General features: G+C 44.9%; 1 protein-coding gene across 3 annotated transcripts in view; it reads left to right on the forward strand.

Moving 5' to 3' along the window:
• ZHX2 (zinc fingers and homeoboxes 2) overlaps window positions 1-16,919 on the forward strand; it is a 58,965-nt gene that overhangs the window by 23,042 nt on the left and 19,004 nt on the right. The window contains exon 1 of one of the 3 annotated variants that reach the window (XM_015617295.3): window positions 13,955-14,041. The exons of the other annotated variants lie outside the window; for them this stretch is intronic. The gene's annotated coding sequence lies outside the window, so the exon portion shown is untranslated. Of the gene's footprint in view, window positions 1-13,954; window positions 14,042-16,919 lie in introns of those variants that run through there. 3 annotated transcript variants of the gene reach the window in all.

The raw sequence follows: 16,919 nt of genomic DNA on the forward strand, positions 1-16,919 counted from the left end.
CTATTTACACTGGAAGTGTGTTGTTATGACCAAAATTAGAGTGATATTATTGCTGCAGTAATACAGCAAGTAGCATGGGTGTGTTAGGCAGTTCTTAAAAAAATCCTTGTGAGTTGCATCCCATACTTCTTGCTAAGTTATTTGATGTCTTTTTAAACCCCTCTACTAGCTGATGGCAACCTCATCAAATCCAATGGTGATCCCCAGATGTGGCAGGAGCTGTGATGGAAGCAGGGTCTCTGGGTGGATAGTGACAGCCACAGAGCAGCACATGCTTGCAGCCACCTGTTTCAGCTGCTGCTCCCTGAGAGGTCTGGGAAAGAATTCTTTTTCTTTTCTGCAAACAAGGACACTACAAAAACCAAATTTTAGTGTTTTCGTGGTAAATGTGGGTCTCCATGGGACTTGGAAGGCAACAGCCAGGACCAGCTTTGCAGTGGGATGGTGGGAGGCCCTGCCATGCTGGAGGGGCAGCATGGGGTGGGGACAGGCAGTGGCTGTTGTGGGGGAAGCTGACAAGCAGATGGATGAAGCTGGCATTACCAGTGGAGTGGAGGAGGTGAGTACTGTTACATTAACAGATGTGATCAGGCTACCTCTGAGGGACAAAGGGGGGCTGAGGGGTTTGAACCAAATGCCCTGACCTAAGGGAACTTATGGAACTGTTCCTTGGGAGGAGGTGGGGGAAGGGTTTGGTTGATGGTGACTGGCAAAGGTAGAGGTCTGAGCAGTGATGCTTTTGAATATCAAAAGGCAGTGGGTTAAGTAGCTGAAATGAGAATTGTTGCGGGAAGATACACAAATAACATTTCTGTCCTGAAATTTTCATTATATGGCTCAATTTTGCAAAGGACACAGAGAAAGTGCTGTAGAATAGCAGTCCTGTTTGGGCTACATGCTAAGATAAGTGCCCCCAGGTTATGGGTGAGAGAGATGTGGCTGACAGTGAAAATACTGGCAGTACAGCAGATGGGAGAGCTGGGAAGGTCAGGACAGCTCTGCTGTCCCTGAGCAGAGGTGGTGCAGAGGTGAGCAGTGGGCTCTTGGGGAAGGATGGCTGTGCCAGGAGTCTGTGTGGTGAGGCAGACCTGGTGCTGAGTGATCTGGGGGGGAGTCCCTGATGCACAGTGCTCCTGAGTGCTGTGATGGGTGGCAGATCTGGAAAGCTGTTCCCAAGGAGGGAAATTGGGATCATCAGGAGAGGGAAAAGTAGAAGATAGGAGCCTGTATTTCTGTTTGGGTAGATGTGCATGGGAGTTGTATTGGGAAAGCTGAGATGTGATTTATGAGGGGAAATAAATGCTCCACAGTGAGCACAGACTGCTGTGAGAGAGTTTACCTGTCAGCTCCTCAGCTCAGCATCAACTACTCAGCCTCCCTGTATGGGTGCAATGTGCTATACAGATTTTCAATTTACAGTAATTTGCATGTAGTCTGGAGAGGTATGACATGCACTCAGGTCTGACTTTCCCACCCCTGAGGATAAGGGTGGATCCAGGCTGGCAGAAAGCCCTATATGGGCACATCTTGCCCAAGTGAGTGCTCAGAGATAACTGCAGTAACAAGGACTCCCCCAAAATGAAGCCTGAGGCTTATGGGATTTTGTTATGGGTTTTTTTAATATGGTTTGGGATCCATGTATGTACTTTGCACTGCAAGTCTGTGATCTGTCACAAATCCCCACATAACCAAACGTGGGGTCTTCTCCCCTCACTTAAACCATCATTCCCCCCACTTAAAGCTAGAGCAGGCTTTGCTAGCTTTCTTCTTCACTGGTCCCAGTGGATTTAAAAGGTACGCTGCTACTTCCATGTCTGCCTGGTAAACAAGAAAATCAAGAGATAGAACAGAGTTCAGTGAATTGAAAGGATAGGGGTTGGAAGTGACAAAAATTGCAATGAGATTTCCATCTCCGCCTGTTCCAGACCTTTCCTCTTTTTTTGCCATCATTGGTAGTTTTTGGTAGTGTTATTTTCTCAGTAGCTGCTCACTCATGAAGATGTCTGTTGGAAATCAGAAGCCTGATGTCTTGAAAGCAGGAGCACTTGGACCTGTGAGTCTGCTTGTGTGTTGGAGAATGTGCTCCTGTCTCCTAATGCAGCACATTCAGCGGGGGTATTGCATGCTTTGCATCACCAACAGTTTCACAAAACAGCTGTGATATTTGTATGGGTAATTTGTGCTTAGTCCCAATTTCCCTGTTAGTGGCATTAGGGTAGAACATCCCATCGGCACTGAGCACAGTGGTGGTCTCTGAGTTGACTCAGTTTTTATTGTCAACATTAGTTATGACTCAGGTATAAACAATCTGGCATGTTTCCTGTCTGCAGTTCTCCAAGTACACTCTTCTGCTTGCGTGCCTCAAACCAGACTATCGCTGTGTTTGCCACGCTCTGAAATCCAGCCAGGCTTGCAACAGATGAATCAAACCCCGCAGTGCTTGGGACAGCTGCATTTCAGACACTGCTGTGTGTGTAGGGAAGGGCGAGAAGGGGGTGCAGTGCTCGGAAAGAGCACCTACTACAGGAGAAGACTTAGCTCTAGTAGGACAGGGAATGGCCTTGCATTCATTATCTTTGTTATTAATATTGGATTAAAATGTGTGTTATGTAACTTACATTATATATGTAATTGTATCTAGTGAGTATATATTAGCTGTTATATACTATGTGAATGCAAAGAGGAACTGGGGGTTTTTTTAGCTCTTCTATAAAGCATTCAGTGTGTTCCCATCTTGATGTGACCTTGCTCTCCTGTTCAGGAAATTTTCCAGTCTGACCATCCAGGATTCACTTTGGTGGTTGCACCCCCAGCACCTGAGCTGGGACCAAAGCCCTTTCACCATGGGTGGGTCCAGTGGGCTGTGGGGTGCCTCTCTTGCCTCCTGACAGTCTTCCTTACCAGCTCAATCCAGGCTTTCCCATAGCAGAGTCTCAGATGTCTGGATTCTTAAAACAATCATGATGCAATAACAGAATAACAGCTTGAACTGATGCCTCTGGAGGTGGGACCTCAAACCAAGGAATCCTTGGGCTTTTACATCCCCACAGTCTATATGCATGTAAGTCTGGGCTTTTCCTGCTGAGTTTTTGGCTCCTGCTGTCTCTCTGAGTATCAGGTCACCTGGCTGCACAGGGGTTCTCTGTGCTCTTTGTTGTGCAAAGGGTCGTGCCAGCTCTTGCCTCCAGCTCCCTCCATCCAAAGCTCAAATCTGCAGTTCCTCTGAATGTATTCCTCAACATCTCCAATGGTTTTGCCTTCAGTAAAAGAGCTCTGAGTGCCCATGGACAGGACATCCCTCTGATACTGGAGGAGTGCAGAGAAGAAGCAGCTTTCTTCTTTGATCTTGCCACTGCTGGAATCAGTAGCAAAATTTCAGAGGACTTCAATAAGCTAGGATCAGCCCTCTAAAAATGCTCCCCAGGCACCAGGGGAAAGCACTTGTGAGTAGGTGAGAAGCAGCCCTTATGTGCCTATGGGGTGGAAGGGAGCACATCCTTATTAATAAGCGTTGCTTCTTTATGAATAAGTTTCTTTTGTTGCATGTTATCAAAAGGAAAGAAATTTCTTCAGCAGTGGCATAACATGTAGGGCTGTCTGTGGCAGCAGTAAGTTTTGATCTGTTACTGTAGAAACTCTTGACACTTTTTTGTAAGAGAAGATCCAAAAGCACCTTCCTTTGCTGTCTGTGAAAATCTGAAGGGTGCATTTTGTGCATGTCATAAGAATCTCTGAGCATCTCTTTCCAGCCAAGTCTGTATAAGTAATTGTGTCATTTGGACAAATTCCTCATGCATACATTAGCCTCATGCTAGCCCTGACTGTCAGTGAAATAAAGAGGTACACCCTGGGTGTTAAAAGCAGTGTAAAGCTTCCAGAGCCTGCTGTACCTTACATCACCTTTGGGGATTCCTAGGAGTGGTTTTGAGCATAGGAAGGAGACAGAGTAGGCTGGGGGTCAGGTTTGCATCTCCTGGCATGTGATATGATATGCCACCCTGGTGGTGGCATTGGCAAGCATGAGGGGATGGTGGTGCTCATCTCCTTTCCCAGCAGAGAATAGCTTCAGTGTGTCCTTCAAGCCTGAAGCTAGCCAGGAAAAAAAAACCCTGTGCTCAGCCCCTGAGATGGCCCCAGCAGCACTCTGCAGTTGTGATATATCTGGTACACATGAAGCTGTGCACTCAGGGACAGGATAAATAGAGAGAAGGGAGATGGTGACCTCCAAAAAGCTGCAGTGGTGGCAGAGGGGAAGGAAACAGTGATTTAGCTGCTCTTGATAGAGGAGTGACTCCAGAGAGCATTTAAATAGCAAAACAAGTAGAAGGTATTTTGAGGGTTTTATAAGCTAGCTGCAAAAGTAATAAACATGAAAAACGTCTCATTTATAAGGTTGGAGAGTTTCAAGGCTACATCTCTCAGCGGCATCCCAGGGTTAAGGAGAGCCATGTGATCATTCTAGTGTCTTAGTTTGCTTCAGTCTCATGGAAGCTTGGCTCCATACCTGTCTAGCACCTCCTTCTTCTTGTGCATCCATACTCTCCTTGCCCAGAGGTGCTGGGTCTGTGAGAGGAGGCTTATTGTGCCACTGCCAGTGACTGGGGCTTCCCACTTAGCAAATGAAAATGCATCAAAGCAGCTGGTAGGTACAGCTGGTGAATTACCCCTGCAAATCACAGTTCCTGCTTCTGGCACCTGTCTTCTGCCACACTTCACTTGCCTGCCAGCAAACACATAGCTGTGCCTATCAGGGTCTAGCCTATGAGGCTAGTCATGGATGGTTACCTGTTAAGTGTGGCTTCTTCTCCTCAGTCTGTGTACTGTGCTCTGGGATATGTCAGGGGACTGGAGCACTGTGCTCAGGTCCTTTTCCCTGGCTGTTGAAACACATCAGTAAACTCAATGGTGCTAATTGTCATCATAATGAGCCTTGAGCAATGTGCATCATCAACTCTGCAATTTTCCAGAAGTTGTTCCTTACAAGACCCCTTCTCAACACCCTGAGCCACCAGGATGATGTTATACAAACTGGCTGCTGACTGAATTGTCTTTTAATACGTGCTGCTTTTGTATTGCTCTCAAATGCCAGAATATTGCAAGACATGAGATTTCAAATGCATCAGCTCTTGCCCCATGCAGTGCATGTTTGTGGCCTCATTTGATCCTGGTGTAGTGTCTGCTCAGGTGGAGGCTCCTGGGCTCTGTATTGAGTGTGCTCACATTCTGTGTCATCTCCACGACTGTGGAGCACCAGGTCTCTTTCTGGGAGAAACCACGCTCTTCTGTGCAGCCTTCTTGGTTGCTGTCAGTTCGCTTTCCAGAGGACTCCAGCAGGATTAAGCGTGACAGCGCTCTGTGCCTCTGCTCTCCCTCAAACACTCAGCCTTAAGAGCTCTGAAAGGCAGGACAACCCTGGGTCACCTCACAGGAAACAGAGATATTCAAAGAGTTCACGTAATTAGCTGCAATTTCCTTTTTAGATACTCCCAAATCTGCTTGAGTCAAGGAGCCAGCTGTCCTGTTCGCTGGCCAGGGTGTTCTTTAAAGATCTCACTGTGTGTCCTGGGGCTTTCCCTGGTTCTTCCTGCTGGTGGGAGCCTCAGCTGGGATGGCAGCACAGACCCACATAATGTTGGAGATTTGAGTACAGAACACAAAGGAGAATTAAGTTGTGTCTACTTTACAAAGGCTGGATTTTATCCCAGGCAATTGGAAGCTGGGGGTGGGAGGGCTTTGTATTCCTGTGAGTGTATTTGGTGTATTTGGTTTGTTGGGTTGGTTTTTTGTTTGCTTGATCAAAAAGTGGCTAACAGCATGGCTAGATCCATGCATGCTGCCAGTCTGTGCATCGTTCCCTGTGTGGGTTACTGGAGGTGCCTGGTGTTCCTCTGCTGCTCCTTATCCCCTTCTCCAAGACCTTCCTCATCAGAGGCTGGGTGCCACTGCCCTGTGCACCTTCAGCACAGCAGCAACTGACCCAAAGTGAGCCATGTTTCATTGGAAGTCCAGGAGGGTGCTCCTCCCTTTGCAAGGCTTGGTGTCATCCTGGTGGCTACCACTTGCTCTTTGCCCTCTGCAGGGTACAAGCACACTCAGCTCATTGCCTGAAGGGTTCGAGCAAAATCTGTCTGGCTGCATGAGTTGAAATTTGTTTGGTTTAACCCTAAAATAAATTTGCCTGCATGGGGCTATTGTCAGAGATATTTATGCTTGGTGTTGCTTGTTGCTCCTGAGCCACCAATTGTAGAACCTCTAGCTTGCTGCTCAAAATTACTATTTTTACCATAGTGTTAGCAGAGAGTTTTGAAGTATATTGACTGGTGAAGACAGCAATATTTAACACTTTTTTTTACCTTCAAAGCAATTTACATTTAATAGTCCTCCTGACTCCCATGTTAGCAGGGACATAGTGTGTAAACTCTTTGGGACAAGGAGTGGGGCTGTTGATCTTCTTCTATAGAAATCCTTTCTCAAAAGAGAAATTACTTAGCATGAATAATGCAAAAATGCTGGAGAAGTTATTAGGATTGAGATGATTTAGTGCAAACTGTATCTTGTCTTTCTCTAATTTATGTAAAGCAGTTTTTTCTGTCTTGAGGGGGGGGCGTGTTTTCTTTTCTTGTTTAAAGTTCCAGAGATCTACATGGGAGATCTTAAAATTCTATGAGTACTGTGTGAAGGTATTTCTGAATTAAGTTGTAACCTGAAGCATAAGAAAAAGGTTTTCTTACCTTGTTGTATTAGTAAATTATATTTGAACCAGTGTTGCATGTCGTTAAAAATATGGTGAGTCACATCTGACAGATGTGCCAAAAAGAGTCTGAGATAATGTGTCCAAAATGTCATGCAGCAACGATATTCACATAAGAGAGTAATTTCCTGGAATATAATCCTCAGGGATCATAAAATTAATTTTGAAAATGTATCCCCATTTCTGCCTTGCCCCTTGAAAAGTGAAACTACTGGAAATTGTTAACTCCTTGGTGGTTCTTACAGCAGCTTGTGAAGATTAAGCTTCTCATTGGATCTCTTTTTCCCACCCCAGCCTCGCATGCCAAGGACAAAGTGAATCTCTGCACCATCCATTGTAGCACACAGTTGTACTGCACGTGATGGAGGTTCCCCACAGATGTGGATGTTTTCTGCTTTGCTCTTCAGGTCCACCAGATGTTTTTTAAGTCTTCAGGGCTCCTGATGCAGTGACCATTTTGGGTAATACCACTGATGCATATCAATGGGCAGAAAAAGAGTCTGGACTTGTTTTGGGTTTATTTAGGATATGTGCAACTAGAAGGCATTGCATGTAGTTAAGTGTGTAGGGAACTGGTGCTGGCACTGATGGTGGTGTTCTCCAGCAATCTTCTACACCTTTAGAGAATGTATAATCTAATCATGGCAACCTATCCTAAAACTGTGGTAATTAAATTTCAGAGATTACTGAGCTTATAGGGTATAGTTTTCTGAGTTGACTTCCAAACCTATCTGTCTGTAATCTGTGTTTTAAACATTGACTTCAGCTTCTGACTAATCTTCTTTAACTTCCACTGTGTTAGTCAAGCAGCTAGCTGGGAACTCTTGCAGGCTCCAGTGAGTTTGCACGGTCCTCATTGAATTAGATTGGAAAAGAACTGTGGAATTTGAAAGAAAAGGAGAATGTGGAATCATGATCTTTCTTTTTTATGTAGACTTCTTGAAGGAGGTAGACTGCAATGTCATTTATCAGTATGAATCATCCAATGACTAACAAAAATACAGGAAAAAATGTGTTTTTATCATTTGATCAGGATTCTGAGTTGAGATGTGCAGGCCTGGAGGTTGGGCTAAAAACTGGGCAGGACTGAGAGTTATTGCAGTTCCTGTGCATTTTGAATGCATGGGAGAAGAAAGCCCAGAGCCCATGACCAAGGCTCTGCTGGTAAAGGCAAGCTGCCCCTGCCTGGTGGGAGTCAACAGCAGCAAGGCTGCCCTTGTGGCCATTTGAGCTAAACTCAGAAAGACTTTAGGAGGCTGAGGGCAAAGTTGTTTCTTCTTCATTCTCCCCTTCTTCTCCAAGCCCTCATAGCCCTTTGTTGCTGATGATTTCTTTCTCTCTGTCTTCTAAGCAGCCCCAAAATCAGTAGAGGTGCAACCCAGCACCTGCTGTTTTCATCATCTGCCTACAAATTGCCCTTCCCCTCAGGAAAACCCATCAAAATATCCATGTGCACACACATAAAACAAACTTACAGTCCCACCAGGATAAATGCTGTATTAAAATCACACCTGTAACATCATCTGGTTTAAGCAGGGCAGATGGAAAATGCCCTGCTGACCTAATGCCCATTAAAAAAAAAATCAGTACCTAGTGTCAATGGGCTGCTTTCTTCTTTCCCTTTCTTTCCTTTTCTTATCATTTCTGTGCTTTCTGTTCAGAAGAAGTTCAGTGCTGCATTAAAGAGATTACAGGTTCTTTTCATCTTACCTCTTTTTTCCCCCCAATTTTACTTCTTCCCAGCAAGCCTCAGGGGCTTTTGCTTTTCTTTTTTTTTTTTCTTTTTCTTTTTTTTTTCCTTTTTTTTTTTTTTTTTTTTTTTTTTTTTTTTTTTTTTTTTTTTTTTTTTTTTTTCTTCTTTTAAAGCAATTGATTTATAGCTCTTCTGCCTGCTGGGAAAGATTGACCTGCTACTGAGCATCTTCAGACAGCCCTTCTTATGAATCACTTGGGACTGAAAGCAAGCAGAGAGCCAGGCTGAAAGGTGTTTCTTTCCTGATGCTATTTACACTCTAAGGAAATAGCAGTGGCATGTGCTGGTTTAATATAGCTTAATACACATTGTGTGTATGTGTACCTGCATCTTGAAATGGGGCTGTCCAAGGACTTTTTTTTTTTTTTCTCTACCAACACCTTATTGATTTCTCCAAATCTGAATGAAATCTGAGTGCACCTTTTTTCTTTACTCTTTCTCTCACACTGTGCTTTTGGTGACTTTTTTTTCTGTGCAGTTTTGTTTTCACAAGTTTCAGGCTGTGCTTTGTTTCCTCTGAAACATCAGGTGTGGATTCCATCCAGAAGCATTTCAGTGGGTCATATAATTAGTGGTTCTCTTCCTGTGCTGCCCTGGTCTTGGTGTGCATGTCTGTGGCAAGGGACATGAGGAGAGCAGCAGTGCTCAGCCACCATACAAGCAGTGAGCAAGGAAGGATGCCTTTCACCTCACTTCTCTTCAGTGCAGACTTGAGCCACAGAGGCTCTTTTATTGTTCAGCATCTAAAGCCTGAAAAGATATTTTAGGGCGGTCTGGACAGGGTTGCCTGTTGTTTGTTTTTTTTCCCTCCAGTTCCTGCCATCTTGATACCAACCCTAAATTGTTTTGCCTTCAAAGGAACAAACCTGACGTGCCAGGATGGTTGTTCTTTATCCTTTCTAAAGGAGGAATGAGCCAGCACTGAATTTCCTCAGACACATCTTCTGCTTTCGTGTGTTGGTCTGAAAACACTGACCTCAGCAGCTGGGCTGATTTATTCCACAAAAGGAAGAAAATCTGTCTGTTCTTGTTTGAATTCAATTTTAAAAGAATAAGATATAGAATTAAAAGCAAATGATGGGAAAAATCAGGCCCTTTCTTAATTTGCTTCTTTATACCTAATATTAAGGCTGTTTACTCATTTGCTCATGCAGTAGGTAAGGCCAAGTTCCACAGACATTGTCCTTGAAGTCTTTTAGTTAGTGTCACCTTTCATCATTAGGGAATAGCCAGAGATGCCATGTTTGAACCTTGGCAAGTGACAAAAGAGACCAGTAAAGATTTACACACTGGCCCTGCTCTAAAGATGAATCAAACGTGGGGCAACCCATCCTGTCTTGTTTCTCCTGCCCCATCTTGTCTGGGGGTGGTTTGGATGCAATTAACTGATGTGAACTGCCAGTATTTGGAGAGGAGGGGTTTGAGAGCTGGTTTCAGCAGCCGGATCCAATTTCTCAGCAGCGTTGTGTACAACTGGGCTGTGTTTCATCATATTCACTTTATTAAAATAAGTGTTACAAGAGGACTGCTCAGTGACCACGTGAGGATTTTCCATCGCAGGCTCTGAAGTCTTTTCCTGCTTCCTGGCTCTCTTTCCTCCTCTTGCAGTACTGCACATGGGATAACTTTGCTTTAGAAATGATCTTCTTTTCAAAAAGGCAGCAGAAGCCCATCACCTGCATGAGCAAGATGGGATTTTAAGGATTCCTTGTTTGTTCCCTTTCTCTCCTCTCTGATTTTTACCCTTTAATTTACTGTTGTGAGTCCAAAGGACATACCAAGGAAACCGAATGAATTGGGTCATTTATGGCCCAATTCTCCTCCAAGCCCAAAGCAGGCCTTCTCTGCAGGGACTGCTTCTCTGGAGCATTTCTAGAGACCACACAAGCCAGGAACTCTGTAAACATTTTGTCTGGTTTCTTCTGCCTAAGCTTTCTTCACTCTGTGAACATTTTGGTGAGGGTAGAGAAGACAAAAGGTGCTGGAGAAGATGCAGATCACTTCCACAAGGCAAAGAAATCATGACGAGAAGAGGAATTTCAGGGAGAAAAGACAAAAGTAATTTAGAAATTAATTTTTTTTTTTTCTTGGCTCCTCTTTCAGATGAGAAGCATGAAGTAAGTCTTGACCTAGTTCCCTGAATGTCACAAAAGTCTTTTGAGGTAGGAATTGCTTCAGGAAATGTTCATGAATGAGTGTTTCCCTGCCAGAAGGCAGCTGATACGCTGGAAATGAAGCTCTCCACATAAGCGTCTGTTTTGTCAATGCTTTTGTTGGGAAAGAGGTCTGAAACCCAGATGATATGAGAGGTCATGGCTGATGAATACTCCTCTGAGATCTAGTTTCAAGTCTCTGCCATCTCCAGCTTTACTGATGGCACTATTGTTTGTCCCCTTTCCTGCTTCTTTTTTGGATTTTGGGATCGGGTGACTTCAAATAACAGCATCAGCTCTTGCTGTGGAATATAGTTTTTCCTAAACTTCAGAAACTGCCGTGTAGTTAAATTTTCACATAAAGCTTCAGGAGAAATAACCCAGGACGACTCCAGTGTGGATTGTCACAGTGTTTAAGGCATCCTTGCAGGTGACAAGACAGGGAGGGAGTGCCTGAGATGAGGTGGAGGGAAGGAAGTCCTGAGGAGCTGGCTTGGGGTCGGTTTTGGATTGCCTGTAGTTACACAAGAGGTTTGGCTACATGGCTAGCTTGAGGACTAGCCAAAGGCAAGATCTTAGCTCCCATGTGTGTGGGGAGCTGAACTGCCAGTGTTCATCAAAGGGCATGGGCAAGGGGCGTGTTTAGAAAGAGAATGTGTAGTTGCAGAGACAAGCTTGAGAGCCTCACTGGTGTCTAGTTGTTCCCAGCAGAACATCAGGGAGCTCGTGGGTGCCCTGCCTGCGCTCCACACTGGCCAGGCTGCCCACAGCAGTGGCAGCTCTGTCCTCCAGAAGATGCCCCCAGTGAGCATCCTGCTGTTGCGTGTGGAGACTGTCTGAGAGCACGGTCCAATTGCCTGAATTCTACTCCCTCCTGGTGTGGAGAATGATTTGGGGACTACAGAGGTGATATTTCATGTTGTTTAGGAAACAAAATACATTGACTGGGATTTACAAAGCAAGCAAACCAACCAACCTGCAAATGGCCGAGCAGCTGGCTAGCAGTTGGAGCTAAGACTCGTTTGAGCAGTGAGGCTGTGGGAGTGCTGCCTGTCCCCAGTGTGTTTGGTTCCCGGGGTGACAGGATTGCCAGGATGGCAGCGACAGCCGGAGCTTTGCAGCAGGCTCTTTCCCTGCCCTTCTCCTCTGTGCAGCACAGTCTGTGGAGAAAAGCACGCTGGTGCTGGTGGGTTGCCATGGAAAGAACTGCCACGTCGCACAGAGTTCAGAGTGGAGTGTTTGGTGACTGGTCCTTCCTGAGAGAAGAATTTCCACACACATTATAAAACCAGGTGACCATCTAAATTAATGCAAGCTGGTCACAGAATCAGTGTGTCCTGAAATTACATCGTTAAGGATTTTTTGTTTGGTTGGTTTTTTGTTCCTTCCCTTGGAAAGGGAGCACATGTGTTTTGGCAAACAAATACTGAATGTTAGTGTCACACTGGATTTTGATGACTGGGTGGTTGGAGCCTGTTTTGCAGCTCTGAGGGGAGAGCAGGAAAGAGGAGGATTTGCTAGAGATGGTGGGGGTGAGCATAAGCCCTGGGCGTGCTGCTGCAGGCCTGGTCCTGACATCCCAGAAACAGGAGAAACCAAGTTTAAAAAAATTCCTAAAAAAAATATTTTAACAAATACCCTTCAGTGAGAAACTGGTTTATGGAGCACTTCTCCTCCTCTTCTGCATTTCTCAAGTATTGCTCAAGCATCATTGTTACAGTTTCTTCATCTGGAGGAGCTGTGAAGTAGCCCTAGGGGAAATCCAAGCACCAGGGAGACAGAGAGGCTGATGCCTGCGCTGACTCTCTGAGGCAGAGCTGGGAATACTCAGTGTGCTGGGATTAAAACGTGTGGGAGGAGATGGGAGGAGGCAACTGCCAAGTACTTTGTCACACTTAGGTGTTCTGATGGCAAACTCTTCCACTGGTTAGAAATAAATGAATGGGAGGTTTAGCCAGTTCTCTTGTTGTTGTTTTCCTTGGCATTTTATTCCTCAATATGGTAATGATTTCTCCATGTGAAACATGGTTCCTTTTGTGGCTTGGGATTGTAAGGGGTGTTCCAGGGGTGTTTTGTGCCAAAGCATCCAGGCTATGGATAGTCCAGATCACACTCAGTATGAAAGTAGGAACTGGTTTCATCAATATCCCTTGATGCTTAAAATGAGAAGTAGAAGAAACAAAACATGTCCTTTGTATCATGTGCTGGAAAAGGTCTCCAAAGGCATGGATTGTGCTAATCCTGTACTTAAAACTGTGTCAATTCCTACTCTTTTTTAATACATATCAAGTTGTACTTCTAAATATCTTTTTCACACTCTTTCACTGTATATTTCCAGAAGAATCCCTGGTTCTTTTGAACTGGGATATTAAATAGTTTGTGAATTATTTAGTAATCATTTCCTCTTTGTATTTCTGGAGTGAAATGAAAACACAGAGACATTTGTATCCTGCTAAATCCTACTTTTTTTCCAGCAGCGTAGTGTTGGGGCGTGGTCATCCTCTGTCCCCTACATCCCACATTGGCATCCTTTCCCAGAGCTCCAAGGTGCTGGCATCTCTTGTCCTGGCCTAGGGACCCTCATTTCAAGGACCAGTTGAGGGAAGCGTGGGACAGGCTGGATTCAGAGGTGCTGCATGGAAAAAAAAGTTATATATACATGCAGGCATCTATACACAGGCTGGCAGATCAAGCACAAACTGGGAAATGTTGCAAAAAGGAGTCACATGTTGTTAGATGAGATCAGATCAGTCTGCCAAGTTTCTGGACTGTTGAAGACAAGAATATACCTGGAAATTTGAGACCCTTATGTTGAGGTGGTCTTGTAGTATCTAGATGGAAAAAGCTGTGCAGAGAGGCTGAGGGCAGAGCTCTGACACTCACTCAGACTCATCCTTGCAGCAAGTCTGGGTAGAGGTCACCAGAACTGAAAGCTCCCAAAAGCAGTGACTCTGCTGGCCTGCAGCGCTTGATACGGGCAGGAGATCTCATGTTGGGGAGGGGGAAAGTGTTTGGGTTTGTGGGTTGCAGTCACTGGGAGAGCATTTCTAACCCAGCTACGGAAACCCGACTCTGTGACAAGGGGGAAGGATTGCATTGTGTGCTCAACTTCTGGCACGGACAAAGGTCCTTTGTGGCCGTGCCAAATTCTCCCGGCAGCAAAACTGTTACAGTGCACAGAGGGCAGTGGCTCTGTCCTGTGACAAACTGCAGCAGCCACGGGTGCTGCAGGGAGGAAGAGGAAGCTCGTTTGATCCCGTGATCTTCAGGGGGAAAATGGCGTTTGTGTGCCTGCCTGACAGGTGCCTGTAGGGACACTTAAACTCTTATACCCCACCTGAAACCTCAGCATCCTGTGTGGCAAGACAGGTCTTTGGCCCATAAGTAAGCACAGTTTTGAAAGGCTTTCTGACTCTGGGGGTTTCATTTGGCTTTTGGGGGGTTTAATTAAAAATTATATTTATAATCAGTGATTTTCCTAAGGAAAATAAATATTTGATTTGGAGTGTATTTGTTGGACGACTGAAGAGATTAGAATAGCGTTACTTGGTGAATAACCTCAAACAGCTTTTGTTTTCACACTTCATAGGGTGTAGACATCTGGAACATCAGTGATGCTTCAGCTGGTTTCTGATGGCAGACAGGAGTTGGTGTCTTGGTCTTGCATTAGATGCCTTAGATGGCCAGTAAGCTAAGGGAAGTGTTATGTAATCTCCAGTGAAGGGAAAGCATGTAAATGTTTCAAAAGGATCTTGCTGGACTTGCTTTGTCTCTCAGCCTCTTCTGTGAAATGTGTGGTAGGTTCTCTGTCTCACAGTTTATAGGGGTATGCTAAAACAAAGTGGTTTGTATGCGTATGAGAACTGGGTGCTTACTGAGAGAAGGAGAAATAATTAAATACACTTGGAAATCAAAGTGCTGAGATAAAACTTGAAGGTAATAATGAGGAAGTTATGTGTAGGGATGATCTGAGTGGGAATTGCAAGAGATGAAGTACAGCGGATGTAATAAAGCAACTTCAGCAATCACAGGCATAGCAGTGGTGTAACTAAGTATCTCTTAGATGGTTGCTTTTTCAGGATTTGTCCTCGGAGCTGACTGAGGAACTGCCCAAGAGATAATGTGATGCATGCTAGGAATGCTTAGCTTGCATCACCAACAAGCAGAACAAAGTGTATGCTTTTGACCGAAAATGGTGTGGGTCAACTCATCCAGGGCCTCTGGAGAGAGAAGGAAACAAGTGTATTGATGGTGCCCACAGACTTTGTGTGAGATGGGATTGCCACAAGATAATCTCCATCACGTGGAAACCATCCCTAAAATACTTTTGTTTCCACAGAATTTTGGTGAAAAGTGGAAAGGGGAAGAGTTCTTGAATTGTAGGATTCAAGCAAAGCAAGACCAGGAAGAATTGGTGTGGTTTGCTAATGATAGGCTTTGCAGCAGCTGCAGAGGAAGGCAACTTTTATTTTGTGTAAGGACAGGAGGAGGTTTAGCAACGTCAGTAGAGAAGCTTCTCTCTTGTATAGGTGCACCTGGCCCAATGAGCGATTTCTGAAATGAGGCAGAGGAGTTCAGACCTTTTATCTTCAGACTTCTGTTTCCTCTCATGAACCTCCTGGTGAAAGTTGTGGTGGTTTTGTGACTTCTGTGCTTTTTTGCTGGGACCTAATCTAAGAGTACCAGCCATTTTCCCAGGTGCTGTTAAATATTTTCCACTTGTGAGCTGGGAGGATAACCTGAATTTACTGGAGATTTGATTACTGGAGTAACCAAAAACCTCGATGCAGTTTCCAGCCCTGCTGAAGACCTTGGGTAAGGCATGATTTTTGCACTCTGATACCCAGTTTCAGTGGCAGCAAGCTGTAAATTGACTGACCTGGCCATTTAGCAAAGCCTCTGCCGTGCTTTCTTCATGCCTTAATTGCCCATTTGAGCAATGGGAATAATAGCAGTGCCTTAACTCACAAGCCTGCTGTGAGCATAGGTATCTTAACAGCTGTAAAGGCTCCACATACTGGACCAGTGGGATCCTCTGATCACCATGGGTCATTAACTATCCAAGGCAGACTCCTACATGAGAGGAAGGGACCTAGAAAGGACTTGTTTTACCTGGTGGGTGGAGGTCACGTCACTGCTTGTAGGGAAGGAAAGCCTCTAAATGTGGAACTTGTTTTTCACAGTCTGATACAAGACCACTTTTAAAACAGCCTTTCCTTTAAGCAAGTAGAGCACAACAAAAGGTAATGTAAAATGCGACAGGATGAGAGTGAGTGAAAATTATTTACAGCATGATATTTGCAGTGCCCCTCAGTTGAACCAAATCTGCTCATCACCAGGAAGCCCAGGAGATCAGACTGATGCAATTCTCTTCAGCATCTCACTCCACTAAACCAGCAGCAGCCAACTTTCCCACGTGCTGCTTTTTGTCTCTGTCTTGGCTAGAAGATTAGTCATGAAAAAATCAAGTCAGGTTCAAGAAAGGAGACATGTCTTTTCCTAGTAATGTTGGGGTTCATCTGTATCACAGGAGTTTCCTGATAGAGTAGGTTACTGAACTCTGTAAGTTAGGCCAACAGCTGACTCTTCGTGTGCATAAAATTGGAGCTGCCCTGAAGTGCCTTGGACATCAGATTTGTTTGGTATCCCCCGGCTGAGTTTGGAGGTCACTGGGTGTTCAGGTCCTGTGAAAAGTTGTGTGGCAGTTTCCAGGAGTGGTCTTGTTTTGAAAGAGGTGTGTTTAAATTCCTGCTTGTGGAAGTGTAGAGGTGGAAATGTTTCCATTGCTGTGCAAATATTCAGTGTGGTGGGCTTCAAGGCATCTTTGTACACCAAACCCAGCTTTGGGTTTCTTCTTTGAATAGCATCTGGTACTGTAGCTCAAGAGCTTCCTTTCAGGAAATGAGTGTTTTTGGTTGTTACAGTTTATAAGCCAGACCTGATGTTTTATAAGGCAAAATCACTGTGTACTGAAGCTTTTCCCAGTAGTGCAGAGGTTCAGGCTGTGTAAGCAGTGTCAGTCAAAACAACTTGAAGAGATAGCTGCTGAGTTCACCAATGTGTTGGCGAATGGACAGGGAAATGGGGACAGGAGAGAACAGCAGTGCTTGTGGGCCACAGGTAAAACCATCCTGTGGGAGGAGACATTCTGCTGCTCTGCTTGTAGCATGTTATCCTCCAATCTGTGCATCTCATTGGGGAACGTGAAGATACACAGAGAAGCCGTTGGGGAGGGAGGATAGAGGTACAGTGATTCATCAGC

This window comes from Parus major, chromosome 2, assembly GCF_001522545.3.
Source record: "Parus major isolate Abel chromosome 2, Parus_major1.1, whole genome shotgun sequence".
Classification (NCBI taxonomy): domain Eukaryota; kingdom Metazoa; phylum Chordata; class Aves; order Passeriformes; family Paridae; genus Parus; species Parus major.